Genomic DNA, 19,151 nt, shown 5'->3' with positions numbered 1-19,151 from the left:
ACAGGGTCTATTAAAGTTGATAAGGTTGTATATACCTCCATTTAAGTTATTGTATAGTCCTCCACTGACCCCCTAGTATCCCTCTTTCCCTGTACTATGTCTGAGGTCTGTTTCCTGGGCTGGACTTTATTTCCTCTGGTTCACCCTCCCAGCACCGCACAGAAGTTCATTTCTTTCTGACACATGTATTCTGCATCATTGTCTCAGTTCCTTTTCTGTTTCCCCCCCTTTCCCACTTACATCCACGAGGCAGCCCAATTAGAACCAGTCCATCCAACCCTGGCACACCTTGCTCCATAATGTCATACCCATCGTTCCATTCCCCCTCACTCCTTGTCCACAGCAATCATCCTTTCTCCGTGTGCAAGCCAAATCTAATCACACCACTACACACTGCTCACTCTCCACTTCTTGGGACCCATCACGTACACTGTCTCAACCCACGGATGCTCAGGCATCCCAAACATTTAGTCCGTGAACATACATACCCTTCTTTGCTGACCTTTTGAGCACGGTATGTTACCCCAAATACTCTTTTTAGAATTTTTGGGTAATCCCGCCAGGGACGAACATGCTTTTGTTTCAAGATTAGACTTAGCGGGTCAACACTGTTTCTCCCACTGGTAGTATCCTGCCACTAGTCTGGGAAACAGAGGTTTTTTTACACCTCTGCCCAGCCTCAGTTCCCAGTTCCTCAGAACCGATAACCCAGGTTTGTCATTCTGGGCATATGGCACCCCCCCTCAACACGCACCCACTGTTTCTACACTACACATTGCTTACACCACCTAAGCAGAGCTGTGCAACACTTAGTAGTGCTTAACATTTGATTTGCATGATATTTGCCTTTTGGCATTGATTTCTTCTTCATTACATGTTATATAGGTGTCTTGTATCCATTATTCATGTGTACGTACACTGTATGGGGTCCTGGGGACTTTATTACAGCACCTCACATCTGGACTTACTGCAGTACTCCAGTTCACATATTTATGTTGTGTAGCAAGTTATACAACATCACACTGTATATAGATTCCTTTCACATGTTCAGCTCGATTTTCCTATGCTGAGGATTTGTTTGTTGGAACCTCATTCTTATGTACTGCTGTGATGGCTTAGTGGTTAACTACTGTGACTGTAGTGTAGAGGGTGCTGAGTTCACAACCTGCCAAGGTTGGTTACATTTTTTTCTGCCCAGAACAGCAGCTGATGCATACAGAGTGATTAAGGCACTTTTAAGCAATTGTAAGCGTATTTGCATTGGTATGCGCAAAGTTAAGCAATGCTAACCTCCGGTTACATATGCTTACAGAGAGTTCGCTTCAATATTGCTTAACCTGTTACCCCCGCGCAGATGGGTTTACACCCACTTACTAGTGCTTGCATATACTTACTACTGCTATATTTTAGACGGTAGTAGTCGAATGGTCCTTGGGGAGGTGGGGAATTTGGAAAATGTATGGGGTTATCATTCATTACACAGTTTACTACTCTGGTTCACATATATATGTTATTTATTAGGTTATACAACTACAGTAGTTTTCCATTATCGGGGCAACCATTCTAAGGTGCGAAAAGGCACTACATACTACATGTACTTGCTAACAAAGGAAGTGTTCTAACTAAACTGACTCAAGAAGGTCATCTTTGGTATTACAGACCTGTTGCCCCAGTAACAGAGAAAAGCTAGATGTATGTGGCATGCGTTTACGTTGATTTAACGTGGCAAGCTTTGATTTCTGAATTTGTGTTTTGTTTGGTTTGCTCAGCTTTCCCGTGTCACTAAACTTCTGAGCTCCTTGCATTTAAAGGCGTCTGTGAGGAGGGAGTCAGACCCGCAGGGCAGCACTATGACAAAGGAGCAAGTCTGTACGTAACAGATGACCTTGCACATTGCAGGACTGTTAAGAGGAAATGCATTTTTTGGCTTCTGGCCTTTATTCATTTCCCTGTTTCACTGCTCTGCTTGCAGAACTGAGTGAGAAGGCTTGTCATTGTTGCAAATGTGGATCTGAGTAAAACCACAGATGCTGGGATATTTAAATCACCTTTAAGTGACTTTGTCCACAGTTCTTTCATTATGAAGTTGAGCAGCAGGTGTATGAAGTGCCAAGACGGGGGTGGGGGGGGGGGCATCAATAAAACCTGATGTCATGTGATACGTCCATTTATTTGCTACGGTCACAATAATTTATGTGCCTAAGTCTGAGCCCCCACTGTCATGCTGTAAGGCATTTCTGTCCACGGGCACAGAGTGATGATGGTGATAAACAAGTTTGGAAAATACTGACCTGTGGTGGGTGTGATTTATGTTATATCATGAGAAAAAGGTATAAAAACAGACATACTCCTCTTTACAAACATGTCCAGATTTGTTTGGGTCAGTCTGTTAACATTTGTAATGCTGGGAGGCATACATGGGGAAGAAAGCCTTGTATAAAATCAGAAAATTTGCTGTACAAATGTGAGCATGTGGTTAGGCTAAGATTAATGGTACTTCTCTAACTATTTTGCGGCAACATTTACGTTTGCTGAGGTGTGTTGCCCGGTTAATGGAATACTACCAAAAAGATTGTCATATGGCGATTTGACATGGTAAATGGACTGTACTGCAGCAGGACTCAGACTGGGATTGACTGCTTGTGAGGTGAACGCTCTGCCCAATAGACTATTGCTGTACTGCTTCATTTGCATATATTTTGTTTTTTATCCTCTTTTTGCTATTTAAGCTACATTAATCATATGTGCGCAGGTGTGCCCATTGCTTAGCTACGGTTAAACTTCATCCGTTTCACTGGAAATGGATTTATATTTTTTTATTTCTTTTATTCACTATTGCTCTTACACATGTAAGAGATGTTGGGGTATGCATATTATGTATGGGCAGTCTCGCCCATTGTTTACTACCTTTCTGCAATCCTTCATTGCAGAGGCATTTATAATCTGCAAGCTTTGCTCTCTATCACACCCCCTGCACTCATACACACTCCATGTAGGATTAGGAGCTCAGGCAGCACACCTTTATTAATATGCATGGTGTGCTGCAGTCATGTTCCTAAATGGTCACCTCCGTGCAGGACTAAGGTAGTCCTGCATGGCGGTTTGCTGAATCCGGGGGATTTAAATACGTTCATCATAAGATGGCTGTTGTAGTAGTATGAGGCTGTATGAGGTGGAAGGATATGGGATGACCTGCTAGTGTACTGGCTGCCTTTTTCATCCACCATATGCCCACTCATGCATGAGGGCATACTATACAAAAATGATGTATGAGCAATAAAATTCACCTGTATTAGCAGTAAGCTTGAGACTTAAGTTTTTTGGGCAGATAATTACCCACTTCAGAAAGTCTTTTATCATTTCTGGGAAAAGTATTATTGAATTGTAGCTTATGCTTGTCAGAAAAAAAATCAAATACTCATTTGGAAGGTAGAGAACTTAAAATGATGTGTTTTTTGCCCGGGGACAATCACAACATCTGGACCTGTGACATCTGCTTATCCCTTATTGCTAAAAACCATCAAATTCAAACTCAATTCCTTAAAATGTTTCTTGAAAATCATTATTTAAATGTTTTAGCATGTGTGTCTATGGGCGGCCATGGTGGTGCAGCGGTTAGCGTTGCCACCTCACAGCAAGAGGTTCTCCGGTTGGATCCTCGGCTGGGGTGCCTTCTGTGCGGGGTCTGCATGTCCTCCCTGTGGTCACATGGGTTTCCTCCGGGTGCTCCGGTTTCCTCCCACATCCCAAAGACATGCTGTAGGTGGATTGGACACTCTAGGCCCTAGGTGTGAGTGTGTGCATGTGTGTGCCTTCTGTGGAAGGTTGGGCGCCAGGCTGGCAACACCGTAAAACTCCACTGCCAATCATGAGCGGACAGGTGATCCACTGTGGCGACCCCTAACCAGGAAAAGCTGAAAGAAGAAGAAGAAGCATGTGTGTCTATGACTTCTAATTCCTCTTCCACAGATCTCCCCCTCAGTTAAAGAAAGAAAAAAAAAAAAAAAGAGAAAAGAGAAAAAATTCAAAATAATGAACAAAATGTCTTTCTCCGACGCAATCTCCAAGATGAAACAGTTCTTCACGATGGAGGGAAGAGAAGTTTCAGAAGTACACAAAAAATGTATTATGCTTTGCTGAGTATGTATTCCTCTCATGTCCTTAGCTATCCCTCTAGCACGGGGAGCTTCTGAGGACACCTTTAATGCTACTTCCTGTAATCTGTTTTCACAACCACCTTCACAAGGAAAACTTGGAAGACTTTATAAGGTGCCAGACTCCTATTTTTAGAAACTCTGTTGTTGACCTGGCTGCGATCTCTATGGATGTGGTTCTTAACTGTTTGCTTTCTCAGACCCTTTCCCCAATGAAGAAGATGGTAGGACCTTTGACAGCTAGAAAAGAAAGTCTGTACCTCTTCCACATAGGCTTTCAGAGCAATTAACACATTGCAAAATATTTGCTTTCTATTTTTTCCTGATATGCAACAGTCCATAGCTAGGTTTCCTGCTTCTTATATTAAAATCAGTCTGTTAAAAATGGTCTGCTCCGATTCCCAGGTTATAAAATACTCAAAATATGCATATCGTGTCATGGATGTTGCGTCAAGAGCTGCGGCCATGGAGACTGTGATGCTCATGAAAGCCTACATCCAATACCAGATTTTTTTTTATGTCAAAGCCTTGGTTTAAATGACCCCACCTCATCCACTCCTGAAGGAAATGTATTTGCTTTTTGGGAATTTCTTGGCTAATCCTAGAAAGTTGGAGGAAGGAGGAGAATTAATGCAGGGGGGAACAACTTCTTTTTACCCTTTCACAAGATACAAGAGAAGTTAAACTTGCAACCCCCCCCCCCCTTTTTTTTTTGAAGCACTTTAAAACTTGCTGAGCAAAAAGTGACAGTTTAAGAAAAAGTGGCAAGGAACTCAAAAAAAAGAAAGAAAGAAACTGAATGGATCTTTTACACATGGCTACCTTTAGACATCATCACCATGCTCTCATTACCAGCTGGCAGGCAGTCTTTCTAGTTCCCTGTCTTTCTGGAGAAAGATATCAGACTATTTCGCACTGAAAATAAATTAACATGGCTGGAAACTGCAGTGGGCATCCCACCCTCAACAATCAGGAATCCCTCTTCCCCCAAAGAGCCTAACTAACTTGTTTCCCCAAAGTCTAACCGGGAAGTTATCACAGGGTACAATAGAACCATTTCCTCTTCCCAGCAGTGAAAATGCTTCTTTGGATATTTGTAGTGCCCAAGATGGAAGGCACTTGGACAACAATATTGGATCTATTAGTTCTAAATACCTTTTTCATACTTCTTAAACTGAAGCCTTTCAGTCTCTTTTTCCCTCTTTTTCCAGTTTTTTAATAAAGGCTTAATTGGTCACTGTAGATCTCAAGGATATGTATCACCACATCCCTATTTACATAGATCACAGGTGTAATTTAAGCCTCTTTGTTGTAGGACTGTACTTTCAAGTTCACAGCTTTAACATTTGATGTGTCTGTGACACCAAGGCTATTCAGTCATTGCCATCTACAGACTTCAGGGAATTTATATTTATCCGTAGATGTACAATTGCCAAATTCTGGCTGCTTCAGCCCAAGACACTCTAGCTTCCCTCCACTTCTCCACGAATCTATTCCACTGTCAGGATAAATTTGAAAAGGTTTTTCCTAGTACTTTTTCACAGGATAATCCTCTCTAGAATGCCTCTAGGCATCTCCCGGATGGAAGTGTACTTACTTTCAGAGAAAGTATCATTCTACCATGAGCAATTTCTAAATCTTGCTCACCAGATGAGTTCCACAGCAAGGGATTTCCTTAGAATTCAAGGGTATACAGCTTCGTCCATCCTCATGTTTCCCTTAGCCAAACTTCAACATGCAGAAAATTCAATGGTTCCTCAAATATATCTGGAAAAACCAACAGCCCATATCCATCACTTTTCCAGTCTTTGTTTTTTTCAAAATGGAACTCCTCTGGTGGGCAAGCCAAGTCCAAGAGACTAATAAGCACTATAAAATTGAATCCTTTTCTAGAGCCAGAGTTGGATTTCTGAACTGTGGCCCTGTTTCCTCCACCCTTACTTTCCGAGTATTGTTTGTCATCCCGCATAGTTTTATGCTATTGCAGCAATAATCTACTGATGAACAGAGTACAGTTCTGTAAATCAAGTTACCGTAACAGTAGGATGTTTGAATAGGTCACTGCTGCAGTACTAACACCCTCCCACTTCCTCCATTTTTATTTTTCACTCTTCTGTTGGTTGTGGAGGTTTGTATCACTTTGGCTAGTTTTTCTGGCATAACATGCCTTTTTGCTACTAGATATGCTTTTTTTTCAGCATTAGGCTTCAGTCTCCTTCCTTACAGCAAGAAAGCTCTGAATGCTAGCACCTACATATTCAAATGTTGTACCCATATCTTCGAATGCTGACACCCGTATGTTCTTTTATGCACCACATTCTCATCCTTCAGCAGACATAGGGTGAGCGAGTAAGGAGCCCAAAAGCTTTAGCATACTGGACAAACATCTGATATCATATACAGGATAGGCCCCATATGGCGTTACGCTACTACAAGAGTGATATATTTGAACATCTTCCATTACAGAAATTTAACTTACACGACTGTACTCTTATTCTGTGTTATGACATGAAGAGCAAATAAATTACAAATTTATTTATTTATTTATTCTGTCGACCAGGAGAGTCCAACTAGATGCATGTCCATTTTCAGTGGATGCCCGGGGAGAAAAACTCCACAATTCAATTACAAGCAATTATAAGGAGTATAACAGCAGCAATCATATTTACATACACAGTACATAACCATGAAATTTAAAATTAGATACATAGAATAAAAAAAGCATATTTTACAATATTATACAGTTAGAATGAGTCAATACATAAACAAGAAGAATTACAAAATTAAATACATAGACAAGCGAAGTTTGCATCCTTTGCAATTTTATACAGTTAGAGTGAGCACAAAGTTTGACAGAGTCAGGTTTACTGTAGCAGGTAAAACAACAGTGCTGAATGGTAAGATATATACACGAAGTACAAAAGCAAGTGTAAACAAGGAGAAAGGAAACAAAATTATAAACACTGTGCCGAGCGGTGCTTTAGTGCCACTATATGTATAGATACTAACTGATGGGCCAGGTCTTGAAATGACACCGTGATGAAGCTGGAAATTAAAAAAGTCATAGCTCCTCTTAGGGGTATAGCTCTGAAACAGACTAGGAGATTAGGAAACTTAACCACAGAACTGTAAGTAAACCACTGAGGAATGTTTTACTGAAACAATTGAAGCTTGTAAAGGGTAGTTTTCATCTCAGTAAGAAAGGGAAAGAAAAGATGACAAAGTACTTAGCCAAGTACTATCCCAAAAGACAAACTCAGAAGCGACAACAAGGACCACTCAACTGCTCCAAGTATGAGATGTATTCAATTAAAACAATGCCAAGGTTGAGCGCTTTTGTTCCAAGTAGTGGAACTTCATCAGAACAGTTCAAAGTACGTAGCCAAGTTAATATTTTTAGGCCAGTCTGATAAGTTTACAAAAAGTAAGTAGTCCTGACTCAGAAAATCGAGAAGGTTTAACATGGTAGTACTGCAACTTTCACAATTTGGTGCTGCAGTAGCATTGTCGCCTCACAGTAAGATGCTGTCCTGTTCGATTCTCAGCTAGAGCGTCTTCTGCGTGGAGACATGCATGAATGGGCGTACCTTTGTTGAAGGTTGTGCGTCAGGGATGGCAACTCGGCACATAAAAATCTACTGCCAATCATTAGCGGGCCTGAGTTCTGCTGTGGTGACCCCTAACTGGGAAAAGCCGAAAGACACAACTGCAACTTTCACAATTAAAACAGGTCGATGCCATTGCTAGAACAGAAACTTAAAAATACCGTAGCATTAAATAATGTGAAAGAAGAATGTTCTGTGTACAGAATGAGGTAGATGAGACAGGAAATAGTGAGGCACATTCAAGAAATGCCTAAAGGCAGTTACACTTGCATAACTGGAGGATACGGTTCATAAAGCATGATGCTCTGTAGGACATAATGTAGAATGCACATGAACTCTGCATTGTGCCCACTTAGACTCATGGCTTGCATTAAAAGCATACTGCAGAATGTCCAGATTTTTGGTTCATATCTTTGGTCTGTTCCTAATAAAATTTGTGGTTTTCTGGCAAATCACTGGGATGATCTGAGGAATGAAGTCACTAAATAATGACATACATTTGAGTTTCAAACAAGCCCTGTTATTCTAGCAACCTTTTAAGTTTATAAGATCAATATTTAAAAAGTAAAAAACACACAAAGGAAGAAAAAAACCACACTGAAAACCAAATGTAAAAATTAAAGTGAGCGCTTTCATTTACTGCATTAAGTAAACTTCATCAGACAATGCAAATTACAGGTGTGTTCATATTTAAATATAAAAAAGAGTTAATTAGAATGACATCATTTCCTTTTAAAACCAAGCCTCCTATTAAAGAACCAAACCTCCAACATAAATATATGTACATTATAATAAACTTGTTTTAAACCTATCCAAATAATACATTCAATAAACAAAATACAAAACATGAACATAAAAATGTATATATTAACTCAAAACATGAAAATCATCTCAATAAAGCCTTCAGTTTTAAGACACTTTTAATAGTCGGAGTCATTTAAACCAGGGGTAGAAAGGGCATTTAATCTAGGTATATGTGAGATGTCACGAACCCCATCGGGGCATGTACAAATGTCAGGCTTGTCGTTGGTGTCAATACATACAAGTGGGTAGTAAATTCACCATTAGAGGGAAGTCCTATGACATCAAGGATAAATTTAATTGTAACACCAAGGGTTTAGTTTATTTGGCTATGTGCTCTAAATGCCCAGCTTTCTATGTGGGTAAGACTGTGAGGCCATTTAAGAACAGGATTTATGAGCACATTTATGCGATCAACAAACTGAATTTTAATAATGCATTAGCCAGGCATATTAATATTTTCCCTGAACATGAATTTAGATTTTTAGGTATTGATGAGAATGTGAGAGGGGGACCCATGGATTTGAAAATTGAAGAAAGGAAATTAATTTGGCAACTTAGATTAAATGCCCTTTCTACCCCTGGTTTAAATGACTCATTCTATTAAAAGTATCTTAAAACTGAAGGCTTTATTGAGATGATTTTTCATGTTTTGAGTTAACATATACATTTTTATGTTCATTTTTTTGTACTTTGTTTATTGAATGTATTATTTGGATAGGTTTAAAACAAGTTTATTATAATACACATATATTTATGTTGGAGGTTTGGTTCTTTAATAGGAGGCTTGGTTTTAAAAGGAAATGATGTCATTCTAATTAACTCTTTTATATTTAAATATGAGCACACTTGTAATTTGCATTGTCTGATGAAGTTTACTTAATGCAGTAAACGAAAGCGCTCACTTTAATTTTTACATTTGGTTTTCAGTGTGTTTTTTTTCTTCCTTTGTGTGTTTTTTACCAGTTTGTGCTTTTTAGCCTTTGGTTGGATTATTCGTTTTATGGAGGATACTACTACACTACAATCCCAAATTTTGTTTAATTCTACAAACTCTATGGATTCGCAGTCGGAAAACAGCGATCCATCTATGGGTAAACTGACTGCCTTAATCGAGCTTTTAACCCATGGATGCGTTGGCTTGCCAAGTTGCTTCCGGTTTGCTCTGTTACCGAAAATCCTCCTATGGGTTCAACGAACATTGCATCTAATCCGTTGAATGTTGGCGTACATGGCAGCACCTTTGGATCGAAGGATCGAGGTGGAGAGAACCCAGGAACTTCAGCATCTACTACTTCTACTCACTTTGGAGCCCGTATACCATTTGTGGGCTCAGATAGACAGAACACTAACAGAACAGGTTTTCTGCTACCATTAACTCTGCAGTAAGTAATTCTGCTATTTTACCGTCTTTAGAAGACTGGTTGAAGAACCCGACTTCATTACTGAATGGGTCGCTTCGTCCGGAGTCAATGAATACCACGAACAATAATGACACTGAAAATAACTTAATTAACAGACTGAAAATGTATGATTCTAAGTTGTTTAAATATAAGAAACTACAAATTGAGGTGCAATACCTCACTGAATGTATTGACAGACAGCAGATACCTAAGGGTTTAAGGCAATGGCGTTTTCCCACTGGCCTTGTTAATAATTCAGTGTTTCACAAGGATTTATTAAAACTTTTCGATCGGCAAGGTGTTGAATTTATGCAATTGCTTGTTCAGAATTATGTTACACTAATGAATGGTTTGAAAGCTGATTTGGCTGAATTAGATCTTGCTGTTCGTAATGACAATGATTTTACTAGATATAAATATGATTTTTTGCACATTTTTTCAAGTATAGACAACACTTTAATTAAAATCAAGGAGAATAAAATTAGAAAACTCAAGAGAGATTCTGTGGCATACCTAAAGGGTCTAGCTTATCCACTACCACCACTTAATAGAAATGTAGAACCAAACCTTTCAGGTAATGCAGGTTTTAATGAAAATATACCTGAAAGCATTGATAATGATAACATTTCACTTAATGGTACGGCTGTTGAACACTCATCTCCAATTAGGAGAAGTGAAAGACTTGCAAATAGAACTAACAATACCACCAACAATAGAACCAGTAATACCAACAGTAATTTTCTAATCAGGGTTTTTGGTTTTGAACAATGAATGTGTTAATTCACTAAACAGCTCAAAACAGGTCAACATTGTGACAGGGAATAAAATTGGGACTTTCAAATTTACAATTATTCTGATTTTAGCCCTGACCCAATTCTAATAGAAGTGTTGGCCAAGGGCTTGTCTTTTGTCCCCTCAACTCACATTGATTTAGCTAGATTACTGGTAGATTTGAAAGTGTACATAAGGAAGTTGAATTTAAATGTTTTATTTGGTAACAACTCGTGTTTGACTAATGACCACAGAGTATCAAGTGTCTTCAATCCCCCTTTACACCCTACAATCTCACTATATGAAAAGATTTGTGAGAATGATTTTAGGAATGTATTAGGTAAATATCGAAATAACCAACTTTCAAACCTAACTAAAACTGAAAGGGATACATTGGCAGGTTTTAAATTTGCCAATATTATGAAACCCGATAAAGGAGGGGGTCTGGTCTTCATGGACAAAGAACATTATGACAATATAATTTCTTCTTTACTAGCATCTGATTATTACATTAAGATTTCTCTTAATGAAATGAATGGATGATTAACGATAAAGGATTTATTAATGACTTGTTCGCCGAGGCCGAATTGATCTGGATTTATATCATTTTTTATCAATGGAACATCCCTTAATCCCTATGATTTTTGGTTTACCGAAAATTCATAAGAACCTTGGCAATCCCCCCTTCCGTCCGATTATTGACGGAAGGCAGTCAATTACATATGGATGCCAAATTTGTTGACACGAAATTGAAGTTAGTCTTAAAGCGAAAAGCAAATCTGTAAAGATTCATGGGCCTTCTTAACAGCAATGAATAGTTTCCCATTTTCAGAAGACTTGAATTTGACCATAGATGCTTGATTTATACACTGTTATCCCACAAGATCTTGGGTGTGAATGGGTTAGAATTCATGTTGAAGAAACACATTGACAGTACTTGTATTGATTTAGTCATATGCCCTTTAGAATTGGTATTAAACTACAATTTCTTTATGTTTAACAATGAACTATTTCTGCAAAAAACATTTGCTAATACTGTGATGGCTTTTTATGGTATACCGTTACCTGGACGACATATTTATCCTATGGTGCATCAGCTGAGACTTTTGTTAAACATATAGGCAGCTTTACTGATTTTCTGGAATTTACATGATTTAGTACTGACAGGATTTTTAGATGTGGATCTAAGTAAGAACTGTGAAACCTATACTTTCAATAATTCCTTTTACATTTTCAAGCTGCCACCCCTATTTTCAGAAGAGGAGTTGTCAAGGGACAACTTGTGCCTTGTTCCTGAAATGAGGTTACCCAAATAAATTAGTGAATGATCTGATTTTGGAAGTGTCTGTAAAATATTTTACACCTTTGTTGAGTGCTAGACCCCAATTTAACATTACCCATGAAGCTACTTGCACCCCCAATTGACTTTTATTAGGACTGATGAGGAAAGAATAGGAGTTTTAACAGAAACAAATAAACTTCTTGATAGGAACAAAGTAGTTTTGAGTTTTATTACAACTTTCTACTGCCTACCTTTTAAGATCTATTTTAACTAAGAATTGGTGTTTTTATTTGATGATGCCAATATTAGACAGCAGGAAAGGGCTTGAACTTGAAAACATGATTGAGGGTTTATGTGAGATGTCACCATTAGAGGGAAGTCCTATGACATCAAGGATAAATTTAATTTTAGTTTATTTGGCTCTAAATGCCCAAAGAACAGGATTTATGATTGTATCAACAAACTGAATTTTAAAATGCATTAGATATTTTCCCTGAACATGAATTTAGATTTTTAGGTATTGAGAAAAATTATGTAAGTAAACCACTGAGCAATGTTTTACTGAAACAGTTGAAGCTTGTAAAGGGTAGTTTTCATCTCAGTAAGAAAGGGAAAGAAAAGATGATAAAGTACTTAGCCAAGTACTATCCCAAAAGACAAACTCAGAAGCGACAACAAGGACCACTCAACTGCTCCAAGTATGAAATGTATTCAGTTAAAACAATGCCAAGGTTGAGCGCTTTCGTTCCAAGTAGTGGAACTTCATCAGAACAGTACGTAACCAAGTTAATATTTTTAGGCCACTCTGGTAAGTTTACAAAAAGTAAGTAGTCCTAACTCAGAAAATCTAGAAGGTTTAACATGGTAGTACTGCAACTTTCACAATTTGGTGCTGCGGTAGCGTTGTCGCCTCACAGTAAGACGCTGTCAGGTTCGATTCTCAGCTAGAGCGTCTTCTGCGTGGAGACATGCGTGAATGGGCATACCTTTGTTGTGCATCAGGGATGGCAACTCAGCACGTAAAAATCTACTGACAATCATTAGCGGACCGGACTTCCGCTGTGGCAACCCCTAACTGGGAAAAGCCGAAAGACAGAACAACTGCAACTTTCACAATTAAAACTGGTTGATGCGATTGCTAGAACAGAAACCTAAAAATACTGTAGCATTAAATAATGTGAAAGAAGAATGTTCTGTGTACAAAATGAGGTAGATGAGACAGAAAATAGTGAGGCACATTCAAGAAATGCCTAAAGGCAGTTATACTTGCATAACTGGAGGATACGGTTCATAAAGCATGATGCTCTGTAGGACATAATGTAGAATGCACATGAACTCTGCATTGTGCCCACTTAGACTCCTGGCTTGCATTAAAAGCATACTGCAGAATGCCCAGATTTTTGGTTCATATCTTTGGTCTGTTCCTAATAAAATTTGTGGTTTTCTGGCAAATCAATGGGATGATTTGAGGAATGAAGTCACTAAATAATGACATACATTTGAGTTTCAAACAAGCCCTGTTATTCTAGCAACCTTTTAAGTTTACAAGATCAATATTTAAAAGTAAAAACACACAAAGGAAGAAAAAAACCACACTGAAAACCAAATGTAAAAATTAAAGTGAGCGCTTTCATTTACTGCATTAAGTAAACTTCATCAGACAATGCAAATTACAGGTGTGTTCATATTTAAATATAAAAAAGAGTTAATTAGAATGACATCATTTCCTTTTAAAACCAAGCCTCCTATTAAAGAACCAAACCTCCAACATAAATATATGTACATTATAATAAACTTGTTTTAAACCTATCCAAATAATACATTCAATAAACAAAATACAAAACATGAACATAAAAATGTATATATTAACTCAAAACATGAAAATCATCTCAATAAAGCCTTCAGTTTTAAGACACTTTTAATAGATACGGAGTCATTTAAACCAGGGGTAGAAAGGGCATTTAATCTAGGTATATGTGAGATGTCACGAACCCCATCGGGGCATGTACAAATGTCAGGCTTGTCGTTGGTGTCAATACATACAAGTGGGTAGTAAATTCACCATTAGAGGGAAGTCCTATGACATCAAGGATAAATTTAATTGTAACACCAAGGGTTTAGTTTATTTGGCTATGTGCTCTAAATGCCCAGCTTTCTATGTGGGTAAGACTGTGAGGCCATTTAAGAACAGGATTTATGAGCACATTTATGCGATCAACAAACTGAATTTTAATAATGCATTAGCCAGGCATATTAATATTTTCCCTGAACATGAATTTAGATTTTTAGGTATTGATGAGAATGTGAGAGGGGGACCCATGGATTTGAAAATTGAAGAAAGGAAATTAATTTGGCAACTTAGATTAAATGCCCTTTCTACCCCTGGTTTAAATGACTCCGTATCTATTAAAAGTATCTTAAAACTGAAGGCTTTATTGAGATGATTTTTCATGTTTTGAGTTAACATATACATTTTTATGTTCATTTTTTTGTACTTTGTTTATTGAATGTATTATTTGGATAGGTTTAAAACAAGTTTATTATAATACACATATATTTATGTTGGAGGTTTGGTTCTTTAATAGGAGGCTTGGTTTTAAAAGGAAATGATGTCATTCTAATTAACTCTTTTATATTTAAATATGAGCACACTTGTAATTTGCATTGTCTGATGAAGTTTACTTAATGCAGTAAACGAAAGCGCTCACTTTAATTTTTACATTTGGTTTTCAGTGTGTTTTTTTTCTTCCTTTGTGTTTTTTACCAGTTTGTGCTTTTTAGCCTTTGGTTGGATTATTCGTTTTATGGAGGATACTACTACACTACAATCCCAAATTTTGTTTAATTCTACAAACTCTATGGATTCGCAGTCGGAAAACAGCGATCCATCTATGGGTAAACTGACTGCCTTAATCGAGCTTTTAACCCAACGCGTGGATGCGTTGGCTTGCCAAGTTGCTTCCGGTTTGCTCTGTTACCGAAAATCCTCCTATGGGTTCAACGAACATTGCATCTAATCCGTTGAATGTTGGCGTACATGGCAGCACCTTTGGATCGAAGGATCGAGGTGGAGAGAACCCAGGAACTTCAGCATCTACTACTTCTACTCACTTTGGAGCCCGTATACCATTTGTGGGCTCAGATAGACAGAACACTAACAGCGGTAACGCGAACAGGTTTTCTGCTATCATTAACTCTGCAGTAAGTAATTCTGCTATTTTACCGTCTTTAGAAGACTGGTTGAAGGACCCGACTTCATTACTGAATGGGTCTCTTCGTCCGACGTCAATGAATACTACGAACAATAATGACACTGAAAACAACTTAATTAACAGACTGAAAATGTATGATTCTAAGTTGTTTAAATATAAGAAACTACAAATTGAGGTGCAATACCTCACTGAATTTATTGACAGACAGCAGATACCTAAGGGTTTAAGACAATGGCGTTTTCCCACTGGCCTTGTTAATAATTCAGTGTTCCACAAGGATTTATTAAAACTTTTCGATCGGCAAGGTGTTGAATTTATGCAATTGCTTGTTCAGAATTATGTTACACTAATGAATGGTTTGAAAGCTGATTTGGCTGAATTAGATCTTGCCATTCATAATGACAAAGATTTTACTAGATATAAATATGATTTTTTGCACATTTTTTCGAGTATAGACAACACTTTAATTAAAATCAAGGAGAATAAAATTAGAAAACTCAAGAGAGATTCTGTGGCATACCTAAAGGGTCTAGCTTATCCACTACCACCACTTAATAGAAATGTAGAACCAAACCTTTCGGGTAATGCAGGTTTTAATGAAAATATACCTGAAAGCATTGATAATGATAACATTTCACTTAATGGTACGGCTGTTGAACACTCATCTCCAATTAGGAGAAGTGAAAGACTTGCAAATAGAACTAACAATACCACCAACAATAGAACCAGTAATACCAACAGTAATTTTTCTAATCAGGGTTTTTGGGGGAACCAGAAAGGGGGCACAGTGAGAACACAGAATCACCCGCAACAAAAACAAGCTTGGAAGAGAAAGAAAAGGAGAAGGAGGTAGTCCCCTTGGTTTTGAACAATGAATGTGTTAATTCACTAAACAGCTCAAAACAGGTCAACATTGTGACAAATAGTTCAGGGGACTTTCAAATTTACAATTATTCTGATTTTAGCCCTGACCCAATTCTAATAGAAGTGTTGGCCAAGGGCTTGTCTTTTGTCCCCTCAACTCACATTGATTTAGCTAGATTACTGGTAGATTTGAAAGTGTACATAAGGAAGTTGAATTTAAATGTTTTATTTGGTAACAACTCGTGTTTGACTAATGACCACAGAGTATCAAGTGTCTTCAATCCCCCTTTACACCCTACAATCTCACTATATGAAAAGATTTGTGAGAATGATTTTAGGAATGTATTAGGTAAATATCGAAATAACCAACTTTCAAACCTAACTAAAACTGAAAGGGATACATTAGCAGGTTTTAAATTTGCCAATATTCGGGTTATGAAACCCGATAAAGGAGGGGGTCTGGTCTTCATGGACAAAGAACATTATGACAATATAATTTCTTCTTTACTAGCATCTGATTATTACATTAAGATTTCTCTTAATGAAATGAATGGGGCGTATCAACGCATAAAGGGATTTATTAATGACTTGTTCATCGAGGGCCGAATTGATCTGGATTTATATCATTTTTTATCAATGGAACATCCCTTAACCCCTATGATTTTTGGTTTACTGAAAATTCATAAGAATCTTGGCAATCCCCCCTTCCGTCCGATTATTGACGGAAGGCAGTCAATTACATATGGATGTGCCAAATTTGTTGACACGAAATTGAAGTTAGTCTTAAAAGACGAAAAGCAAATCTGTAAAGATTCATGGGCCTTCTTAACAGCAATGAATAGTTTCCCATTTTCAGAAGACTTGAATTTCCTGACCATAGATGTGCTTGATTTATACACTGTTATCCCACAAGATCTTGGGTGTGAATGGGTTAGGGAATTCATGTTGAAGAAACACATTGACAGTACTTGTATTGATTTAGTCATATGCCCTTTAGAATTGGTATTAAACTACAATTTCTTTATGTTTAACAATGAACTATTTCTGCAAAAAAACGGTGTAGCGATGGGCTCCCCTTGTGGAGCTACATTTGCTAATACTGTGATGGCTTTTTGGGAAACAAATTACCTCTTTTTGGATAATATGTTTCGAGAACGAGCAGTATGGTATACCCGTTACCTGGACGACATATTTATCCTATGGTGTGGAAATTTAGCATCAGCTGAGACTTTTGTTAAACATATAGGCAGCTTTACTGATTTTCTGGAATTTACATGGGAATTTAGTACTGACAGGATTTCCTTTTTAGATGTGGATCTAAGTAAGAACTGTGAAACCTATACTTTCAATTCCAAAATATTCAGCAAATCAACATACTCTAATTCCTTTTTACATTTTTCAAGCTGCCACCCCTATTTTCAGAAGAGGGGAGTTGTCAAGGGACAACTTGTGCGAGCTGCAAGGATGGTGTACCTTGAGTCAGACTTCAATGAAGAATGTCTCTTTTTGAAAAACTTGTTCCTGAAATGAGGTTACCCAAATAAATTAGTGAATGATCTGATTTTGGAAGTGTCTGTAAAAAGACTCAACGGGTATTTTACACCTTTGTTGAGAAACGAAATTCATAGTGCTAGACCCCAATTTAACATTACCCATGAAGCTACTTGCACCCCAATTGAGGAAACTTTTATTAGGACTGATGAGGAAAGAATAGGAGTTTTAACAGAAACAAATAAACTTCTTGATAGGAACAAAGTAGTTTTGAGTTTTATTACAACTTTCTCTACTGACGCCTACCTTTTAAGATCTATTTTAACTAAGAATTGGTGTTTTTTATTTGATGATGCCAATATTAGACAGCAGGTAGGCGATGGTCCTAGAATAGTATTTAGAAAGGGCTTGAACTTGAAAAACATGATTGAGGGGGTTTATGTGAGATGTCACGAACCCCATCGGGGCATGTACAAATGTCAGGCTTGTCGTTGGTGTCAATACATACAAGTGGGTAGTAAATTCACCATTAGAGGGAAGTCCTATGACATCAAGGATAAATTTAATTGTAACACCAAGGGTTTAGTTTATTTGGCTATGTGCTCTAAATGCCCAGCTTTCTATGTGGGTAAGACTGTGAGGCCATTTAAGAACAGGATTTATGAGCACATTTATGCGATCAACAAACTGAATTTTAAAAATGCATTAGCCAGGCATATTAATATTTTCCCTGAACATGAATTTAGATTTTTAGGTATTGAGAAAAATTATGAGAATGTGAGAGGGGGACCCATGGATTTGAAAATTGAAGAAAGGGAATTAATTTGGCAACTTAGATTAAATGCCCTTTCTACCCCTGGTTTAAATGACTCCGTATCTATTAAAAGTATCTTAAAACTGAAGGCTTTATTGAGATGATTTTCATGTTTTGAGTTAATATATACATTTTTATGTTCATTTTTTGAATTTTGTTTATTGAATGTATTATTTGGATAGGTTTAAAACAAATTTATTATAATATACATATATTTATGTTGGAGGTTTGGTTCTTTAATAGGAGGCTTGGTTTTAAAAAGAAATTATGTCATTCTAATTAACTCTTTTATATTTAAATAGGAGCACACCTGTAATTTGCATTGTCTGATGAAGTTTACTTAATGCAGTAAACGAAAGCGCTCACTTTAATTTTTACATTTGGTTTTCAGTGTGTTTTTTTTCTTCCTTTGTGTGTTTTTTACCAGTTCGTGCTTTTTAGCCTTTGGTTGGAATATTTAAAAAGTGTCCCTATTTTTGAGCATTTGTCCCCTGTTTTGTTGGGCATTGTCCAGATTTCCTGTACTAGCAGGTTGAGAGGTATGATTAAAGGCAGTGTTTAAATGCAGCACAACTAAGAGATGCTCACTTAGTTTTGCACTGCCCAGAAAAAATGCTTTGTATTTGTTCAGTGACTGAATGGTATACTACACCCACATTTCTTTTCTTAAATTATATTTGCCCATTGCCTGCTGACCATTAGTTCTTCTTCCAATCGGACACAGCCCATTTCTTTCCAAAACAATGTGACTTTC

The 19,151-nt window shown here is 37.5% G+C and overlaps 1 protein-coding gene across 1 annotated transcript in view; it reads left to right on the top strand.

Annotated features, from left to right (window-relative positions):
* LOC122808674 (alpha-2-macroglobulin-like) overlaps window positions 1–19,151 on the top strand; it is a 1,311,252-nt gene that overhangs the window by 427,339 nt on the left and 864,762 nt on the right. The window lies entirely within an intron of this gene.

This window comes from Protopterus annectens, chromosome 8.part0 (genome assembly GCF_019279795.1).
Source record: "Protopterus annectens isolate FY-2018-M chromosome 8.part0, PAN1.0, whole genome shotgun sequence".
In the NCBI taxonomy this organism is placed as follows: domain Eukaryota; kingdom Metazoa; phylum Chordata; order Ceratodontiformes; family Protopteridae; genus Protopterus; species Protopterus annectens.
This window is presented reverse-complemented; position numbering and strand designations above follow the sequence as displayed.